Below are 22,486 nucleotides of genomic sequence, written 5' to 3' on the forward strand. Positions count from 1 at the left end.
TGGTTTCACTTAAGTATACTAATATGTCATCAGCAAATAGTGATATTTTGACTTCTTCCTTTTTGAATTATATACCTTTTACTTCCTTTGTTGTCTAATTGCTCTGGTCAGGACTTCCTGTACTATATTGAATAGGTAAAAGGAGACTGGGCAGCCTTGTCTACTCCCTGATTTTAGTGGCACTGCTTCAAGTTTCTAACCATTTAGTTTGATGTTGACTACTAGTTTGCTGTACATTGCTTTTACTATGTTTAGGTATGGGCCTTATATTCCTGCTCTTCCCAAGACTTTTAACTTGAAGGGGTTTTGATTTTAGTCACATGCTTTCTCAGCATCTAATGGGATTTTTATGTGCTTTTTTCTTTCTTATGATTTTGCTTATATGGTGGACTACATTGATAGATTTCCATATATTGAATCATCCTTGCATCTCTGGAATGAAGCCTACATGATCATGGTGAATGATTGTTTGCATATGTTCTTCAACTCAGTTTTAAAGAATTTTGAGTATTTTTGAATCAGTGTTCATGAGGGAAATTGCTCTGAAATTCTCTTTCTTTCTAGGGTCCTCCTTTGGTTTATTATGAGCATAATTGTGACTTTGAAGAATGAGTTGTTTTGTGTTTCTTCTGTTTCTATTTTGTGGAATAGTTTGGAGAGTATTGGTATTATGAAGGTCTTTTAGAATTCTGCACTGAACCTCTCTGGTCCTGGGCTTGTTATTCCAGATGAATTTGAAAATTGCTTTCCAACTCTATGAAGAACTGAGTTGGAATTTTGATGGGGATTGCATTGAATCTGTATATTGCTTTTGGTCCGATGACCATTTTTATAATGTTGATCCTTCCAATCCATAGGCATGGAAGATCTTTCATTTTCTGAGATCTTCCTGGATTTCCTTCTTCAGAGATTTGAAGTTCTTGTCATACAGGTCCTTCACTTGCTTAGAGTCACACCAAGGTGTTTTATATTGTTTGTGACTATTGTCACAAAAGACCTAGAATATCGAAATCCATCCTCAAAAGCAAGAAAACATCTGCGGGAATCACCATTTCTGACCTTAAACTATATTACAAAGCAATTGTGTTAAAACTGCATGGTACTGGTACAGAGATAGGCACATGTATCAATGGAATAGAATAGAAGATCCAGAAATGAGCCCTCACATATATGGTCACTTGATTTTTGACAAAGGAGCTATAAACATTAAATGGAAAAAGGACAGCTTCTTCAAAAAATGGTGTTGGTCCAACTGGCACTCAGCATGCAGAAGAATGAAAATAGACCCTTCTTTATCTCTTTGTACAAATCTCAAGTGCAAGTAGATTAAAGATCTTCACATTAATCCAGGTACACTGAAACTATTAGAAGAGAAAGTGTGGAAGATCTTAGAACACATAGGCACAGGAAAAAATTTCCTAAACAGAACACCAATGGCTTATGCTCTAAGACCAAGGATTGAGAAATGGGACTTAATGAGATTGCTAAGTTTCTGTAAGGCTAAGGACACTGTCAAGAAAACAAAATGGCAGCCAATAGATTGGGGAAAGATCTTTACCAACACCACATCAGATAGAGGCCTAATATCCAATATATACAAAGAACTCAAGAATTTAGACACCAGAGAATCAAACAAGCCTATTAAAGAATGGGTTACAGAGCTAAACAAAAAATTCTCAATTGAGAAATATAGAATGGCTGAGAAGCATCTAAAAAAGTGCCCTTTTTAAAAACTTCTTTTAGTATTTTTTATTTTGAACATTTTGTGTTTTGACTATTATGTGGTAGGAAGAATTTCTTCTGGTCCAATCTTTTTGGAGTACTGTAGGCTTCTTGTATGCTCACGGTTATCTTGTTCTTAAGGGTAGGAAAGTTTTCTTCTATGATTTTCTTGAATATATTTACTGCACCTTTTAGTTGATATTATTGATTATTTAGTTGATATCACCCTCTTCCAAATCTATTATTTTTAGGTTTTGTCTTCTCATTGTGTACTGGCTATCCTGGACATTTTGCATTAGGATATTTTTGATGTTTTCATCTTCTCTGACTATTGTCTCTATGTTTTCTATGCTGTGTTCTGTCCTTGAGATCCTCTCTTCCATTTCTTGTAGTCTGTTGGTGATTCTTGCATCTATGACTACTAATTTCTTTCTTAGATTTTCTATTTCCAGAGTTGTCTCTTTTTATGATTTCCTTATTGTTTTTTTTTTTTTTCATTTTCAATTCCTTCACCTGTTTGGTTGTGTTTTCCTATATTTCTTTGAGTGATGTTCTGGTTCCCCTGTAATTGTTTGGGGGAGTTATTTATGTGCTTTTCAAGGATCTCTATCATCATCACGAGGAATGATTTTATGTCTAAATCTTGTTTTTCTGGTGTGTTGGGAAATCTACTACTTGCTGTGTTGGGAGATATGGGTTTTGATGTTGCCAGGCTTTCTTGGTTTCCATTCCTTGGGTTCTTGGACTTTCCTATTGTCATTTTGTTGTCTGTGATTATAGATGATCTTTTTGTCTCTGACTGGTGCTTGTCTCTCCTGTGGGTCTGAGGGCCAGTGCACTCAGGAGGAAGATTACTCCTGGGTGTTCAGCTCTTTGTGGGCAGGCAGTAAGTTCTGATGTCAGTGACTTGGGACTGTCTCAGTGGGCTCAGCTGTGAGAGCTCTTGTGAAGCTATTCTGGGAGCTCAGCCTTCTGCCTGTAGGTATTGAGTCCTAATTGTGGAGACCCGGCTTTCTCTCTGGGCCTCAAAGGACTCTTTTCCAGTTAGCACCACACTTCCTGAGCTCTAAGAACTCCCAGTGTTCCCTCCCAGGATAGCTGGTGGGCTTCTGTGTCAGGCTCCCCTTTGGCTCAGGTGGAAAAGCGCTTGTGTGACTGTTCTAGTAGCTTAGCCACCAGAGGGCAGAACCTGAGTCTTGATAGTGGAGACCAGGCCCTCTCTTGTGCTGTAAAGGACCCTTTCCCAGAGAGCATCATGCTCCTTAAGCTACAAGAACTCTGGTGGGCTTATGTGTCAGGCTCACCATTGGCTCAAGTGGAAAAGCTCTTGTGTGGCTGTTCTGGGAACTCAGCCTTGTGTGGGCAGATCCTGAGTTCTGATGATGAAGACCTGGCCCACTCTCTAGGCCATAAAGGCATACAGTAGGCTTTTAATTCCCTAATATCAACAGAAAAATATTTTTTCATTGCAAGTATAAACTTGGTTTATTAAAGTGACTGGAGTTTAGCAGAACACATTGCACTAGTGTGACTGACTGAGCATCTACAACAATAAAGATAAGTTTTCTTCTATCCCTCTTTCAGCAATGATGCCTCTCTACTGACGACATTACTAGGCTCCCAAATTCAGCAAGATACTGGTAGCAGCTCTAGCTGTAGCATTCTGAGTTTGAGAAGATGGATGGTAGCGAGCCATCTCAGCTCATCTCATGCTGCTACAACAGAAGCACAAACTTGGTACTTTACAAAAAATGGGAGATTGATTGGCTAACCATTTTTTAGACTTAAAATCCAAAAGCAAAGCCTGACACCTGCCCAGTTTCCTGGTGATGGTCTTTCCTCTGATGAATTCCAAGGCATTCTGTGGCACACATTGGCAGGGATTAGTTTCACATACTTGAGTCTTTCTTTGGTTATGTACTGAGAAGGGCCTAATAGTTATCTCTCATGTGACCCTCATAGCCTCACAAAGGCTTTTACCCAAAATTAATATGAGACTTTGAGGATATTTTTCCACAGGAGTGCAAGAAAGCATTTCACAAAAATTTAGGTTTCATACAAACTTTTCTTTCTTTAAATAAGTACAAAGTAAACTGTTGTCCTTACCTTTTCTAGCTAATGCTGAATTTGTTTGTACTCTAAAAATATAGTCAATACCAAGGTGGTAGAGCCCAGATCACTTGCCATATCTAGAACCCTTTCAGTACTACGACTATAATTTTGGAACAGGAATACTTTGGGATATTTCAAAAGGAGACGGTAAGTGAATACCATGTTCTCTCTGTAGGGCATAGTTCCAAATCCTTGTGTATGAGTGTAACCTGCAGTTACTGAGAATCCAGGAAAGTAAAAAGGAATTGAGGAGGAAATCCTAGAGAGGAGAATAGCAGGGCAAAAGTACCATGAAGAGAGAAATGGGAAAATGAGGACACTGCTTTAATTAAGGAGGGCAATACACAGGAAGAGGTGTAGAGGATAGATAACAAACACAAAGGATGCTGAAAAAAACCCACAGGACATCATATATTTTATATACATGTAGTTTTTTTTTTTTTAAAAAAAAGAAGTTATATCACTTGGTAGACAAATGAACAAAACCACCAGTATCAGCCATGAGAATCAATCCATTTGATGTTCTGGTCAAAGGAGTCTAAGAAACCACCAAAGTGAATATTTGTGACTGACAAAGTTCTTGGTTTCATCCTAGAATTTAAATATATGTCCCTGTTGCTGTGACACTATACACTTCAGATACAAGACCAGGGAGAATCCAGCCTGGATGCCTCCTCCCTGAGAACTAGTTCTCATAAATCTGCTTTCAGTATATGCTTCCAAGACAGAAAAGCAATCAATAGTCCTGTTCAGCTGTTATGGCTGTGGAACACAATGCCTAGCAAGATAAAATAGCCCCAAACATGAAATAGTGGCACTTAAGGTGTGGTGGTAACTCACAACTGTTAACTGGACCTTGGCTTCACTCAACATGAGAAAACTCATTCCTAGTAATGTAAACTTAGTTATATAATTTTGGCCAGCCTTAAACACACACACACACACACACACACACACACATACACACACACATTTATACACAAACAACACTAAATAAGTTTACATGTTATATTTATGTATTTTATGTATACATGTAACAATAAAAATAGAAAAAGAGATGGTAGGGAAGAGGGTGTGGTTCGGTAAAAAGCTGGAGAAAGGAGCTCTGTAAGGTGTGAATATAATTAAAATACCTTAAATAAAATTCTCAAAAAATAGTAACATCACATTGAGAAATCAACAGAAATTTTACAGGAAGGCTAAACACAATTGAAATAATGAATACATAATAAAACCAGGTCTCACATTTAAAAAGTATGTCATTAACAATAAATATTTAAAATTTTCGGACAGAAAGCTAGATCAAAGTGGAAATGCACCTATACATGGACCTGATAGTCAACTTTTATCCTTCAAATGTAAACAAGTGTAAATTTTAGGCATCAATCACCTGCTTTCATCATGAGGACATTTCAGAGATTAGCGATGCTGTACAGAACATTAATCTAAAGATGATTGTGCTCTCCTTCCTTTTTAAAAATAGTCATATTCACTTGAATGTAAAGACAAGAGTGTGCAAGATATGGTGCAGATCTTACACGTCTACTCATCTTTATGTATAGTTGTTTAAGTATGCATGGGCATCTAGAATTGAGTTCATCTTTATCAGAATAATGACATCATTATTTATTAAATATTTCTAAAAGAACAAGGGACGAGACTTATTGGAAATAAGTAATAACATCAACCCATAGTTTCCAGCTCTGATAGGCTACTTGAATTCAATACGGCTTGATTTACTTAGGAATTTAGTCATCAAAACACAAAGTCAGTGGTTGAACTTGGAAAATAAAATTCAGCCTATACATTGGCACCAATAGAAATGTTGTCAAACAATGCCACCAATATCATCCCTAAATGTCATCTCTATGTATAAAATATGTGTTTCCTAATGAATTGTTTAGCCTAATTAATATTTTATTTGACAATTTATACCGAAAGAAAGCTAATTTGGTCTGTCAGCAAATATCTTCAAGCAGTTACATGTAGCAAATCCTAAAGACTCAGATTGATCAACTTAAGCTCTGTCTCCTCTGGATGAACATCTTCATAGGCCATGAGGTACATTGGTTATTTCTTGTAAATTGAGAGAATCCCATTTTCTAAGTGGAACTACATTATATTCCTAGACCCACAGACTGGAACTTTGAATACTATGCTAACTTGTTATAATGTGACTTAAATATAATTTAAAAATATGTTGGATTCTTTCTATTTAAGAATATGCTGAGTGTATAAGTTTTACATTATGCATTATAAACTAAAATCCGTTATTCTCTTTAAAATTACTTTTATATCCTATATTCTTATATGTGCTACATGAACATATTATATCAGAAACAGGACATTGTTTCTTTATTACTTTAGGAATAAATTATGTTTTTATGATTAAGAAAATGCTTTATTTTATATTATTTGTACATGTTTGAGCATGTGCTTGTTGGTCTGATATCCTGGAGCTAAGTAAGAAATACACATATTTAATTTTAACTTAGTGTTTAAAGGTTTTAATATTCTATTTAAGAAAATGTATGTGCACAAGTCTGAATTCCTTACATATACAGATTACTTTCCAAAAATTGTAATAGTGGGGGGATGGAGATACAGCTCAGTGCTTAAGAGTGTTTCTTGTTCTTGCAAAGGACCGAAGCTCAGTACACCACACCCATATTTAGTGGTTCACATCCTTTCGTAACAATTTTCAGGAATCAGTTTTTGCATTCTACCATGTGGGTTCTTAGTCTTGAACTCAGCTTCTCAAGCTTTGCTGCAAACACCTTTGCTAGCAGAACCTCTCACTGGAGCACCTTCAGTTTTTTTGATATAAGAAACATACAGAATGCCTCAATCACGATTGCAAAGTCAAGAGATTAAAGTAGAGTAACTGTATTAGCGTGAAGAGACAATGTCATAGTCATGCAATAGGCAAAATCCACTTCATGGCCTCTCTTTGTGAAATTGGCCAAAAAGTGTGTAGATGTTAAAATAAAGTGAGAAAGTTTCATAATAATAATTGATTCAAATCAGTGTGTAGCCCCGAGTAAAGTGAACAAAATACTCTCCCAGAATTCTAACAGTATGCTGAAATCCTCACTTCATACAGCTGGTGGCTTCACTGTCTCTGCTCACATGTGAACTAACTCAAAAAGCAGTGGCATGGGTTCTCCTTACAGATAGCTCTGTCTCAACATACCAATTGTTTCATGTTATCCTGACTCTCTTAAGTGACATCCTATGGAAGCAAAAACTGGAAATTTATATCATATTTCATTATAAAATTACTCTTTGCCCTTAGATCCACTCGACCTATTCCAAATTTCTGTCTTGCTATCCTACTGGTAGTTGAGGAACATGTCCCCAGAACATGACCTTTGGTGTCACAAAGTATATGGCACAATAAGTTCTACTTCACAGAACACAAGGACTCAGAGGTTTAGGACTCAGAAGTTTTAGGTTCACTTATTCCTCTGGCTGAGTCTTATTGCTTCATTTGAAACATATGCACACTTTCTGGCAAATTGTACACAGATAGACCATGAGATGAATTTTGCCTATTGCATGACCGTGATAATTGTTTCCTGCCTCCAATGTAAGGCATTGCTTGTTTAACTGTAGCTCGCTACTCCAGACCCATGAATCATAACACCTCAAAAGAACCCCAAACAACTGTACTTTCTTATTCAGTGACAAAGTTGACAACCAGGGCATTGATTTAAAGTGACTAATTTTATAACAATAAAATCTACCAATAATTTAAACTTAAAGGATATATTTTTCAAAAATTACAATTAGAACCAGTGCCTATTTTAATGCTAACTTCTTCATCCATCAGACCGCTAACTTAGAACACAGATACTGGGAGAAGGCTTATTCAAGAGTTTCGGCAAAGCATTTTAAAAATCCACCAGATGGGCTGATTCAGTGGTAGCTGGGAAGCTCTTTGTCTTCCACATAGTAATCTGAGGCATAGCCCTTGACATTGATGTCCTGCTATAGTTGTAGACAACTTTGATTTATCATTTACCAAATATTAAGGCAAAACTATATCTAAGACAAAAGTCCAATCTATTTTAATCTCTGCCTGCTTTTCCACCATTTATTTTTAAGTCCAGACAATGTTTCCTTGTTTGATCTGAGTCCAAGCATGTGAAACATTTGTGTTTAATACATATCATTCGGTTACTCATTTTAACATTTTTGTAGTAGTTGTCATTGCTTTTCTCACTGGTTTATTGTGTCTACTGCAATCACGCACTCTCACCAGGCTGCAACAATCCCTGCACAAGAGCTAAATGAGTTGTTTCTACTGTCTATTTCCTGCCATCGTATTCAGTGAATGAAAGAGATAAGGCGAAGAAAGGACTCAGAACTCATTGTAGCTTCTTCATTGGGGTCCCCAAGTTCAGTCCGATGGTTAGCTGCAAGCATCCTCTTTTGTATCAGTATGGCTCTGTCAGAGCCTCTATGGGGACATCCATATCTGGCTGCTGCCAGTAATCATTTCTTGGCATCAGCAAGAGTGCTTGGGTTTGGTGGCTGCATATGGGATGGATCCTCAGGTGAGGCAGTCTCTGGATGGTCCTTTCTTCAGTCCCGAGGCATTTGGTCCAGTGAAGGTGCATTTTTCCCAGTGTAGAGGAATACCAAGGTGCTGAGGCAGGAGAGGGTGGTTGGGAGTGGGAGCAACTACTTGGAAGAATGGGGAGGGGTGATGGGAGTGGAGGGAAAGGGGATAACATTTGAAATGTAAATATAAAGAATATCAAATAAAAAAAAGAAGTCAGTATAGGGCACATACCATAACAAATAGCAGATTTAAGGGGGTCAGTGTATGGAGAAGTTTTGAAAAACCAGAGAAGAAAAAATAGAAACATAGAATGTAGACAAAAGATGAGAAGGGAAGAGAATAAGAAGCCAAGGGGCACAGGTCTAGAGTGAAGGCTCATTGCTTCAGAGCCATCTGCTCTCTTGCAGAGAAACCAAGTTTGGTTCCCAGAACTTACATCAGCTAGCTCCTGCCTCTGGCCTTTGGCACCTGCAGGTACTCATACACATAAGAGGATACCCCCCCCCCTGCATACTTCCCCTTCACATTCGTACACACAATATAACATAAAAGTTAGTGTTTATAAGTCAGAGTGAGAGCTAGAAGAGTTGTCATCAGCGCTTCTCACTTGGTAACCTTCCCGGTGACTGACGGGGGCGGGGGCATTGTCACTCACTTTCCTTCTATTTGGCCTTTCTACTTTGTGCAAAGAAAGTATTATGATGCAGTGGAGGGTGAAAAACACCTTACTGTTTGTCCTTTAAAAGATACCACGAAAGCCAAATTATTTCTTAAATGTATACCCATCAAAGTAATTGGTACACTGGAAAATTATAATCGAGAGTGAGTGAGAAGGTAACTGACCTAGACCAAAACGTGACATGTGATGACATATTTGAAGTTGAATGAGTCAACATTTGCTCTTCGATGGGAAGTTTTCTCAAAAACAAGAGCAACTTTTTAATCAGTTCCACAATCCAAACTCTTAGAGGCTAAGGCAGGAAAACTCCGTGCAAATTAGATTAAAATATGGGTAGTCACATACATACATACATACATCTGCACACTCATGAAATGCCATCTTGTGCTTCAGAAACCTCTCTAAGAGTTTTATTGTTTTGGTAACCATGGAAACGCACATAAACATATTTCTTTAATTGTGTCAGTTGCTTTGCGTAAGTTATTGCTTTATCCTCAGTGGAGATCTAGATTTCAAAGCTCCCAATACGTGCAAGAATAGAACGAACCCATATAATGACAGGGCACAGAGTCTGGGAAAGAGAACATTCAATAAAAATAATTAAACAGCAAACTAAGTCTCGACAAATGACTATTAAGAGAGTGTGCAGCAACAATAGAATTACCCATGAACTTGTGGATGAGGTTTAGTTTGTACATGCACATGTGTGTATTAGTGAAGTGTTGTTGTTTTTGTTGCTGATGCTTGTTTGTATGAACAAAGAGGTCTCACAATATAGATTAGGCTGGTTTCAAACTCATTGGAAAACACCCGTGTTTTCATTTAGTGCTGTGTAGTGCTGGCAATAAGGCACATGCCACTACCGAGACTACTGAGTAAGTCTTACAAGGATGAGCCTGAGAATTAGCAGGGAAAATGTGTGCTCACGAGCAATCCTCGCAGTGCAGGCATTTTAAAGTTCACCTCTAAACTACCTTTATTATTTTCCAATGTTCTAAGTTTAATCGACAGCTTGGAGTAGTGCCTCCGTTTGCAAATTATGTCCCCGCAAAGCTACATATATGTTGAGGAAAATTTGGCCTTTGTGCTTGTGCCGGTGTTCCTATCAGGAGGAAGTGGAAACCTTAGGTGCCGGCTCTGCACCTAAGTTCTGGGTTACCGGAAGTACTCCTTCTAATGGTATATGTCTCTACTTGCCAGGCTGTGTGTCTGCCTGCCCACTGGGGTGCCCAAGCGCTGTAGACAACCTGCCAGGGAAGGCAGAACACACTCTGAAGGAGGAGTCCTCAGCCCCCCTCCCTGTTCTCTTCGGGGAGGGGAACAGCGGGATCTGGGATAGTATCTGTGGTTCCCATTCTCCTTGTGGGGTACCAGTGGGAGATGGGAAACAGGGTCCATGGGCCCTTGCTTCTCCTCAGGGCATCTACTCACGACTGATGACTATGGTCCTCTCAGTAGGTTGTCATGGTTACATGTTCCTCATCAAGGAGTTCTCTGGGAGCTGGCTCCAGTCCTGCCATTCTCTAGCCTGAGCCCCTCAACCGTACCAGTTCTGTCAGGTGGCTCGGTCCACTTGCTCTACATCTGCTCATCCCATTTCTCGCTCCTCCTCTCCCTCAGGCACAAGGTTTTGCTTCAGCACAACGCTAGAAACAACATAGCCGTGTGCTTAGAATCTCTGAAACGGTGAGAAGAAACAATGTTTTCTCTTCTTAAGTTTGATTTTCTCAAGTTTTTTATCACAGTGACTGAAAAGTGACAAGAGGAAGGAATCACATATAAGAATATTTCACCTTACAGTTGATCCAAAATTGCCTTTAATTTAATGGGAAGCACTGACAATTCTGTATTCTAGAGAGAGAATTGATAGTCAGCTGTGGGCCTATGGGCTGGAGGCTCTCCACGGAGATCTCTGGTCCGGCTAGGTGTGCAGGTTCAGGTGAAGGGGAGAGAACTCAGGAAGAGAGGGAGAACTGCTTCCACTGCTTCTTGATCTGCCTCAGTTTCCCCCGATGCCGGGCTGACTGATCCAGCAGGTCTGGGAGAGATGCAGGGGAGCTTCTGGCAGCGGGGGAGCAGACCTCTTCTACAACTGCAGTGTTATAGCTCTTATGAAACAAGCTCTCAGACAATGGAGTAATTCCTGCACACTTTTAATCTTTCTGGATAGAATTCTTACATACAGTTTTGGGACAGGTCAGGGTCTGACAGCCGGTACTTCCTATTGGTTTGGCCTGGGAGATTGGGAATACCTCATCTGCATATTTGGGGGCGTGGTCCTGCTTCTATGAGACTGATGTGACCTGTGGTTAAGTCTTCACCTTTAGAGGAGGGACGTTGCCCTACATTGCGGATCTGTCAAGAACCTCTACACGGGGCCTTGGGGGGCTGTAGCTACATGAGAGTGGCCTGGTCTCCTGGGTCCACAGAGCTTTGACCTATCTTGGCCAGGAATCAGGATACTTTTCACAGCCTCCCATCTCACAGACAACTGTGGGGAACTGAGCTAGGGAAATGCACTCAGTTGTAAGAGTGATTAATTCTTTCTTCCTTTCACCGTTTCCTTCTCTTGAAAGAATAGAGGTTCCGGGATTTTGAATGGAAAAACAATCCCCGAAATAGACTTCATTGTCTAACCTCCCTAGTATCTTCCTGTTACCATCTGGCCAACATCTGCCCAGGAGAGTAGAAATGTCTGAAATTCCCAAGATAATTTCATTAGATGAGTGTGGTTTATGCTGTACTCCTCTTGTAGACATGAAGCATGTATACTTGCAGTGTGGAGAGAGAAGAACTGAGTGTGCACATTCAACTGGGACCAATATTACCAAATTGAAACTTCCCCTGAAGTGAGAACTATACCATCCTTTCCCTTGGATAAAGGCCCCGTGACACTGAATCACACTTAAACCCCTTGGTAGCCTGTGATCCTCAGCGTGCTCTGCCTCATCTAGATTGAACAGACTAGATGTGTAGAGAAAGTGTATTGATCTGAGGATCTCTTCGTCATTGCTATGACTGTGGTATCATTGAATGCAATGTCCACTATGTGGGACAAGCCTTCTGTTAAGGTTGCAGTTCATGATGTCCAAATAGCTCTGCTAGCTAAGTGTAAAACAGAGGACTCCCTTTCTCAGCATGGCTTCCTCTTCTCTGCCTAGCTCACATGTAGAGTATCTCTGAACACAGATGCTTGGCTTTATCTGAAGAATGACCCTGTGCAGAGCTCTCTGCAAGCACTGCCTGACTCAGCACATAAATCCTGCTCTAGCTTTCTCCTCATATTATAATTAGGTGCTGTATTATGACCAATCAGTCATTTTTATCCATACCCCAACATTTATTTTATTATTATTATTATTATTATTATTATTTATTATTAATCACTCAATTCATTTACATTTCAAATACTATTCCACTTCTCTGTTACCCCTTCACCAACCCCCATCCCACATCTGCCCTCTCCCCTCCCCTTTTCCTGTATGAGAATACTCCCCAACCCACCCACACTCTCCCATCCCACCTCTCTAGCCTCCCCTGAACCAAGGACCTCCTCTCCTGTTGCTGTCAGACAAGCTTCTGCTACATGTGTGTATGGAGTCGTGGATCCCTCCAGGTACACTCCTTGGCTGGTGGTCTGGACTATGGGGGAACAGGGTGGTCAGGCCAGCCTATGTTATTCTTCCTACGGGGTTGCAATCTTCCTTTGCTCCTTCAGTCCTTCTGCCAGCTTCCCTAGCAGGTTTCCTGAGCTCAGTCTGATAGTTGGCTCTAAGTATCCATATCTGCGTTGGTCAGTTGCTGGGTGGACTTCCTCAAGAACCACCACACTAGGTTCCTGTCAGCAAGAGCCTCTTGACCATGGCAACAGTGTTGGGTTTTGTGTCTGTAGACATGATAGATCAACCAGTCCCTGGTTGACCCTTCATTCAGTCTTTGTTTAATTTTTTTGTCCCTTTTTGTCATTTGGACAAGAACATTTCTCACTTTGAGATGGGTGGGTATTTCCTCAATCAGGGGTTGTGCCTATCTACTGGAGGTGGTTGCAACAGGTTCTATCTCCCCCTCTCTGCACATTTTGGCTGAAGTCATACCTTTTGCATCCTGGGAGACTCAAATTTCCTGGTATCTGGGAACCTCTGGTGGCTCTCCTCACTTCCTCATCTCCTCTGCTACCTGTTTTCTTTGATTTCCTGACCCTCTGTACCTCTCTCACATCTACCCCAGTTCCTGATACTGCCACCCTTACTTCCTCTCCCTCCTTTCTGTCTTCCTGTTCCCCCTCTTCCTCCACCTCCCACAATCCTCCTGCTCCTGCCTCAATGCAGGACTGAAGTAACCACACCCTGGTCTTCCTCATTCTACCCCAGAACAACAACAGAAATAGAACTGTCTCATAGAAATCCTTTCATCATACCCTCAGCCACCCACAACTTGCCTTTTCTGCCCCCTTTGTGTAGAAAGTCACATTGCCTTTGTGACCAATGACTCCCAAGAAAGGGAGACCCACATTGAAACTCTATGCTCGTCCAACATATGAAACTCTATGGCCTTCCTATGTAATTAATGGCTTTCATCATGAGGCTGAGCCTATCATTCAGGAGAAGCTACAATTTATTCTTTCTCATTGACATATAAACGGATAGATAAATGGAAAGAAAGGTACTGCAGTCTACACAGAACCATGCGTTTTTTCTAAGAACACCATGTAGGAAAAATGTATTATTCATATTTTACCATCTAAAGTAGGTAATTTTTTAAAACAAAGGGGTACTAAATATTTCACGATGATTTGGGGGATACAGTTAGACTCTGCCTCACCTTTTTTGGGTGGCTTCCATTCTCATGTTTTTCTCCTCAACATTGCCAGACTGTTTTCTTAGTAAAGTTTTCAAAAGTAAGTGTGACAGTCACCCTTACTGAAGATGTGTAAATATTAAAAGTCTGGATGTGAGTTGTTGTTTCACAGTGTCCTGACAGTAGGTGACCGTTGCAGTGCATTATCTTACTGGAGGACAAAGACTGCATTCTGTGTCCTGTCACAGTCTGGCACACTAATGTACACACAGTAGCAAGGTGTTTTCTGTCACCATCACACCCTAGAAAGGATGAAAAGTACAAAGACTGCTTAGACATCTCCTCCTTTTATGCTAGTGTTTATCAGTTTCCTCAGAATGGCACCTTTAGCTTAGCTACAAAACTCTGAGAAGAAAGTGACTGATTCTACATGCTTTAGGTTTTTTTTCCTAAATCTTTCTGGAAAAGAAAGGCCTAATTCAGTAACTCAAAAACTATTACATTAAAAACAACTTAGCAGTTGTTTTAGCAGTCATTATTAAAATACCTGTGTGTATGTGTGTTTCAGAGCAGTTGTAGCCATCATTAACATGTGTATGTGTGTGTATGTGTATATGTGTTTCATACCTTATAACCCATAACGTAGGTTGCTACTATGATATACAAAAATATGCATACTAATGTATCTTATTTATTGTAAATTAGCTCTTTGATATAATATAATCGTATATGTTTCAGGTAAGAGATCTGTTTTAAAATGTCTCCCATTAATGTGAGTATTATTATACTCTTCTCCCCCTCTCTGTCTCTCTGTCTCTCTCTCTGTCTCTCTCTCTGTCTCTCTCTCTCTCTCTCTCTCTCTCTCTCTCTCTCTCTCTCTCTCTCTTATGTTTATATATATATTTGTGTGTGTATAATTTGGCCCATGTGACAGTTATGATTCAATTATTCAGGTACAGTAACTCATATTTCTATTCTCATATGTTAGGATGCTGAGGCAGGAAATACAGTATATATAGCAAGGCCCTGCTCAAATAACCTGACACCCAGACAAGACTATGTTATCAGTAAGATGGGGTCTGGATGAGCTGTTCATCTTTGTATTCTCTTTTCATCTTATCTCCTTATTCTATAAAAATAAAATGACAGTAAGAATTTCGCAAATTGAGCAACCTGCCTGGTTTAAGTTTTTCTACTTTCTGTTCTTTTGTGAGGTGACCTCTGACATCTCATGTGACTTTTTCTGCACTTATTCCTGACTGTCAAATAATAAGCACAAACAGATATGTGAATCAGTATTTGCAGTGTGCACACACATATCAAAGGTGTGCACTCATGCTCAGATATCATTTTTTTTCCAGAAATTCATTTTGTCACCAGAGCATTTCCTCATAGTCTAGACATGTAGTGGGGTGCTCCTAGGACAGGTGCTGTGAACCGTCTCAGTGGACTTACATTCTTGGTTCTTGGATTTGCCCACTGCTCACTCACTTTCTCATAAGATTCTCTGATTTTTCATTACATTGCTCAGGAATCTGAAACCAGATTCACTAGTGGGTGCACTAATCTGCATTTCTCACATTTTTCTTCTCACTTCCTCCTCATTGCTACGTTTGAATTCCAAAGATAATTTTGAAGTCAATTTGCTTAAAAAAATTTTAAAAAAAGATTTTTTACAACTTGTATCATTGCTCAGTAATGACACGGGCTCAGAGATGCCTGGTTTAAAGTATTATCTGATATGTTCAGGCGTCACCTCCACCTCCTGGCTCTCAACCTTCTGTGCAGTGAGGGAGCTATCTGTCCTGACATACACCAAATTCATCAGAAAATACATGTGCTTGCAGCTATCAGGTAGGGCATTGATCCTGTGTGTGTTCACAGTTTTCCATTTTTTTTTCTTTTTTTTTCTTCCTAAGATGTATTTCCCTTTCAACCACATTTTTAAGCCCCGTGTGTGACAATTATAACATCAATAAAGTCCTACTTGTGTTCTGAAAACTATTTTATATTCAGTTGTCTAGGAAGTAGTTCTGGGGCATACTGACCTGTAAAGGATGTGTTTTTTTTCCATTCCCAGAAGGCTGTGACATGCTGAACCACAACATTTTGACCATTCTGTTACTAAGGAAGAGAGGTATGATGTTGCTGGCAACCACAGGCTCCTCTTAATGCAAATTCCAGACAACTAAGTTAATATCAGATAAAACAGTGCATTACTTTTTTCATTGCTGAGACTAATTGCCTGACAAAAGCAACTTAACTAATGGAAAGATTTATTTTGGCTCATGGCTTTCCAGAGTTCAGTCCATACTTCCTTGGCCCAATGTATGTAGGCAAATCCCCATAGTATCAAGACCTTATGTTTGAGGATAGATGTTTATATTTAACAGAACAGGAAGCAATGAATTACAAGATCCATGAACTGTGCATAAAGTTCAGAAGACCACCCGCAGTGTCTAAACTTTTGCCAGCTGGCCCATATTCCAAAGTTCCATAGTTCCGAGGTGTTGCATGTACCAGGTGTTTCAAGAAGGAGATTTTAAATTTAAGGTATAGATCTGATTCAAACCATGATAGATGCCTATTGAGATAAATATTTTAAAAGTGTTCTGTTGCTACCAGTTCTGCAGGGTCTCATTTTGCAGGATCTCTCATTCCTGGAGCCACTCCAGTGTGGAGCTGAGTGCCTGTTATTTTTTTGTTTGTTTGTTTGTTTTTTCTCTAACACACAGTCCCCTAGGCTGTTAGTTACCACACCTGGCACACATACCTCTCTTCTCACTTCACACATTCTCACTTCACACAGGCAACAGAGCTGGATCTCCCCCCCCCCCCAGCTACCTCTCAGTCATTGCTTTCACACACTGTCCTCCACAGCCCGGTAAAATCAAGACTCAATACTCAATAACTTATCAATCAGATTTATATGTTAAATTCTCAATCCACAATACATCCAAACAATAAGTTCACTGCCAATTAATAAATGTAAAAGCCACCCACCTAGACAAGATAAAATCGATCTAGATCACCTTGATCTGAACCATACTCCTCTGCTGTCTCCATCTTGAATATCCTCTCTCTTCTCTTCTGCCTTACCAAAGCTTTGACCGCGCCCCAATTTCCACTGTCAAATCATGTATTGCCTTGACATCAACCTCCAGTTACCAACGAAATAATGGTGTTAGCTATTTCTTTTCATTTTATCTAAAGAGTTTGCTACAATGAAATAGAGTAAGTTGTGGGTAGTAACAACTAGAGAAAATGCATGTGTGTAGGATGATTACTTGAAAAGTTTTGAACAAACTGTAATTCTGATTTCTAACCTGAGAATGAAATTCAACTCGTAGTTGATTAGTCCATTGCTTGTTCTTCATTTTCTCTTCTGGAATAGGGTCTTAGGTAGTTCAGTCTGACGTCAAACTCCCTATGTAACCAAGGATGACCTTGAACTACTAATCTTTATGCTTCTTCTTCTTATTATTCCTTACCTCTTTATTTAAAAAGCAGAGGGATACATTTACAGATTTTTAAAGGCATTTTGGCATAACATTATATGAATAATTTTGTTAGTACTTAATTCTTTTAGTGGTTTGATAGCATGCATTGAAATCCCACTAGTTACCATAAGCATGAAGTAGGTGTAGGACAGAATGTAACATGTAAACAGATTTCTTGTTGGGTATAGATTAAGCATAATGATCTGTGAATACCAAAAATTACCACAGGCTATCATAGCTCTTGGATTATTAATGATTTGAGCTCCAGGTGTACCACACTCTGAGAGGGTACTATACATTTTTATTTTTCCCAAAGAAGGACAGAGGCTTTTTTTTTTTTTTTTTTTTTTTTTTTTTTTTTTTTTTTTTTGGCCTTTGTTTTTCTTGGGCTTCATATAGTCTGTGAGTTGTTTCTGGGGTATTCAGAGCTTTCTAAGGCTAGTATCAAATTATCAGTGACTGCATATTATGTCTGTTGTTTGTGACTGGGTTACCTCACTCAGGATGATATTCTCTAGATGCACCCATTTTCTTAGGAATTTCATAAAGTCATTGTTTCTGATAGCTGAGTAGTACTCTATTGTATAAATATACCACAATTTTTGTATCCATCCATCTACTGAAGGACATCTGGGTTCTTTCCAGCTTCTGGCTACTATAAATAGAGCTGCTATGAACATGGTGGTGCATATGTATTTATTGTATCTTTATGCTTCTATGTCCCCAATTATCATGTACTTATCACCCAGATTGCATGCTACTGAAAAATGTACTCAGGGTCTCCACCATGGCAGACAAATCACTCTACCAAATAAGAAACAATCCAAGACCCTCATATCTCTTAAAGTATGTAACATATGATAATATAATTACATTACAAAAAATGTCATCAGAAATCTCATTGTCACTTAAATATTATAATACGGTATAGATTGCTTAGACTTCCTACAGCAGCCTGGATTATTTATTGCAGAAAGGACAACAACTTTGGCTGCTCCGGTTCTGGGAGCTGAGAAAAGTAGGATGACTTGTAATTTTATCAACAAAACCCCATCCGCACGACCATGGATGTCACAATCCTTTATCATTGATAACTACAGCTTTTGTCAGATTACAGTTTCATTCTTCATTCGGTTAGCTAAACTAAAACAGCAGAAATCATAACGTACTTTGTATTACTTGAATATCTGACATGTGACAATTAAACCATCCTTTTGCCCTAGAAATCAAGCATCTGAAAAGAAGAAAAACCATCACTTGAAATCTCTCTGAATGTGAATCCTACTTCAAACAGAGAATATTCCCTAATGGTTGTAGTTGCTTCAACTTTATTGGGTTAATAATAATATTTCTAGCTAGTAAAGTGTTTAAATTAGAAAAGAATTATTGTTGGATATTGAAATTTAAAGATACTTAAAAGGAAATAGATTAAAGTGCTCTCAATAGGTTTCATCTTATACCAGTCAGAATAGCTAAGAGCAATAAAAAAGTGACAGCTCATACTGGAGAGATTGTGGAGGAAGAGGACACTCATTCACTGCCAATGGGAGTACAAACTTTTATAGCAACTATGAAAATCAGTGTGATAGTTCCTTAGGAAGGTGAGGTCTTTATGACATTTTTCCAAGTTAGTGGCTTATTAATTTATTAATTTATTTACATTCCCAAACACTGCCTTTACTTTTGGTTCCCTCTCTTAGAGTCCCTCCCCCTATCCCTACTCCTCTTTTCCTCTGAGAGGGTGAGGTCCTCTCTAGGTACCTGTGTATTCTCCCACACTGGTGAATCAACTCTCCGGTAGATTAGGTACATCCTGTCCCACTGAGGTTGGACAAGGCAGCCCTGTTCTGAAATAGATACCACAGCCAGGCTACAGCTTTCGGGAGAGCCTCCACTTCAGTTGTTGGGAGATCCTGTTAGAAAGTGAGTTGCATGTTTGCTATATATGTACTTGGAGGTCTCATTACAGCCCATATATGTTATGTCACTGGTAACTCAGCCTCTGAGAGATCCCAGAGGGAAAGATTAGTTTAGTCTGTTGGTTCTCCTGTTGGGTTCCCATGCCCTTCAGGGCCTTCAAATCTTCCCACAACTCTTTCATAAAAGTACCAGACCTCCATCAAATGTTTTAGTTTGGATATCTGCATCTGTTTCTATTAGATGCTGGATAGAGCCTCTCAGAGGACAGTTATTCTATGCTCCTTTTGCAAGCATTAACACTGTATCATTTATAATGGCAGGAATTGGTGCTCATTCATGAGATGATTTTCAAGTCCGGCCAGTTATTGTTTGGCCATTCCTTCAGCTTATGTGCCATCTTTGTCCTGAATTGCTTTCAGACAAGACAAATTTTAGGTCAAAAGTTTGAGGGTGGGTTAGTGTCATTATCCTTCCATTAGGGGTCCTGCCTGGACAAAACAGTGTCCTCTTCAGGCTCCACATCCCCATTTTGACTAATGTCACCCATGTTTACTTCTGGGAGCCTCCCTTCATCATTCCATGTCTTTAGAACTTCCTAGAGATTCCTACCATCCCTGACCTCAAGCTGTGCTATAAGCAATAGTGATTAAAAACTGCATGGTATTGGTAAATCAATGAGACAAAATTGAGGACCCAGAAATAAACCTACACACCTATGGACATTTGATTTTTGACAAAGAAGCCAACACCATACAATATAAAAAGAAAGAAAGAAAGAAAGCGACTTCAACAAATGGTGCTGGTCTAACTGGATATCTGCCCGTAGGAGCATGGAAATTGACACATTTTTATCACCTTGCACAAAACTCAAGTTCAAGTGGATCAATAAACCTCAACATAAAACCTGACACACTGAATCTAACAGAGGAGAAAGTGTGAAATAGCCTCAAACGCATTGACAACTTTGGAAATTTTCCTGAGCAAAACATGACTAGTTCAGGCTCTAAGATCAACAATTGATAAATGAGACCTCTTGAAACTAAAAAACTTCTGTAAGGCAAAGGACAGTGTCAAGGACAAAAACTGCAACCTGTCGATTGGGAAAAGATCTTCACTAACTCTACATCTGACAAAGGGCTAATATAAAGAACTCAAGAAGTTAAACTCCAAAAAAAAAAAAAAAAAAAAAAAAAAAAACATATAAACCAATTAAAAAACAGGGTTCTGAGCTAAATAGAGAGCTTTCAACAGAGGAATCTCGATGGCTGAGAAACACTTAAAGAAATGTCTAACATTTAGTCATCAGGGAAATGCAAATCAGAATGACCATGAGATTCCACCTTATACCCATCAGAATGGCTAAGGTCAAAAACTCAAGTTATAGCACATGTTGGAAAGAATATGTAGAAAGATTAACACTCTCCCACTGCTGGTGGGATTAAAAACGGATACAACCAATCTGGAAATCAGTCTGACATTTTCTCAGAATAATTGGAAATAGTTCTACCTGAATACCCACCTATACTGCTCCCAGGCAAATTTTGCTCTACAATACAGAAGGATACATGATCTGCTATGCTCATAACAGCCTTATTCATAATAGCCAGAAACTAGAAACAACACAGGTATCTTATAGAAAATGGGGTTCCTTTATACAATTGAATACTACCTATCTATTAAAGATAAGGACATCATGAATTTTGCAGGCAAATGGATGGAACTAGAAAATATTATCTTGAGTGAGGTAACTCAGACCCAAAATGGCATGCATGGTAATGTATTCACTAATAAGGCAATATTTGCCAAAAATTACAGAATACCCAGGATACACTACACAGACCCAAAGAAGTTAAACAAGAAGGAAGGTACAAGCAAGGCTTCTTGAATAATACTTAAAGGGGGAGCAAAATAGTCATAGAAGACAGAGGAGGGAAAAATGGGGGGAAGGAGAAAATGGGGAACAGCATCAGGTAGGATGGGAAAGAGTCCCAGAGGTCCCGGAGAATGAATGGAAGTCTACAGTGACCTCTTATTTAAAGAGGATTACACAAAATTTCAAAAAAAGAAATAAAATGTTATTTAAAGCAAAGCAATAGTAGAAATCAGAATATACTTCAAGGGACAAGAGGGTCACTGGAATATAGATACTCAAGAACACTGATCATTGTTTAGCATTTCTTTTTATGGAGTCCTTTGGTTGTTTGTGTGTGTAGGAGGGGTGATGTTTTAATTGATATGTTAGGTCACATAATCATTTTTCTGCTGTGGATATCATTTCCCATAATGCATTTAACTTTAACCACATGCATGTCTAATTATGCATATGCATAAGATGGTTAAGTAGGGACTTTCCCTGGAAGTTTATTTCAGGACACAGTTTTGCCTTATGGAGCATGTACCCAAAACCAGTCCAAGATGGGTCAGCTTTTTCATTTTTTTGTATTGAGTGCATTAAGCATATATCTGAAAAAAAACTTGTTTTAGAGTGATTGTTTTCAGGAAAGGAGACCCAAACTATCATTCAGTGAAGAGTTATTTTATCCTGATGTCCAAGGGCTCTCAGGTTGCTGGGTGTATCCTTCACAATGGGGTGTGTGCACATAGAATACATAGGTAAAGGATCTAAGATGTCAAGTGAATTGCTAGAAGGTGGGTAGCTGCCTAACACAATCTCAGTTATGTTACTAAAATAAAACACCCTGACCAAAAGAAGTTTTTTTGGGGGGGGTTGTTTATTTTGGATTATAGACTGCAGTCAATCACTGAAGGGACTATGAAAATATGACTACCTTGAAATTTTTAAGGTATCAAGATTATTAAAAAATTCCCCTCTTTTTACTTTTTCCCCCTACTTGAATAATTTTTAAGAAACATTTTTCTACATATTTTTGAGAAATATTTTGTACTGGAGAGATGACAGGAAGAAAGTGGTAATGTGAGGAATTTTAATAAAATGGACAGAAATGTTTCAATATACCACATGTTCCTTTTCTCTTCTTCCTTTTCTTCCCTCTTTCCCTTCTTTCATCCTTCCATCCCGTTCCTTCCTTCCTTCCTTCCTTTCTTGTTTTCTTCCTTTTAATCAACTTCTTCCTATAAAGAAGCTGGTCACAAAATTATTCACAGCTTTGAAAGGATATTCATTCCAGTTGCAGGATATTGTCCTAGATATAACCCTTCTGTTTTTAA

The sequence above is a fragment of the Micromys minutus genome (assembly GCF_963924665.1).
Source record: "Micromys minutus genome assembly, chromosome: 21".
Classification (NCBI taxonomy): Eukaryota; Metazoa; Chordata; class Mammalia; order Rodentia; family Muridae; genus Micromys; species Micromys minutus.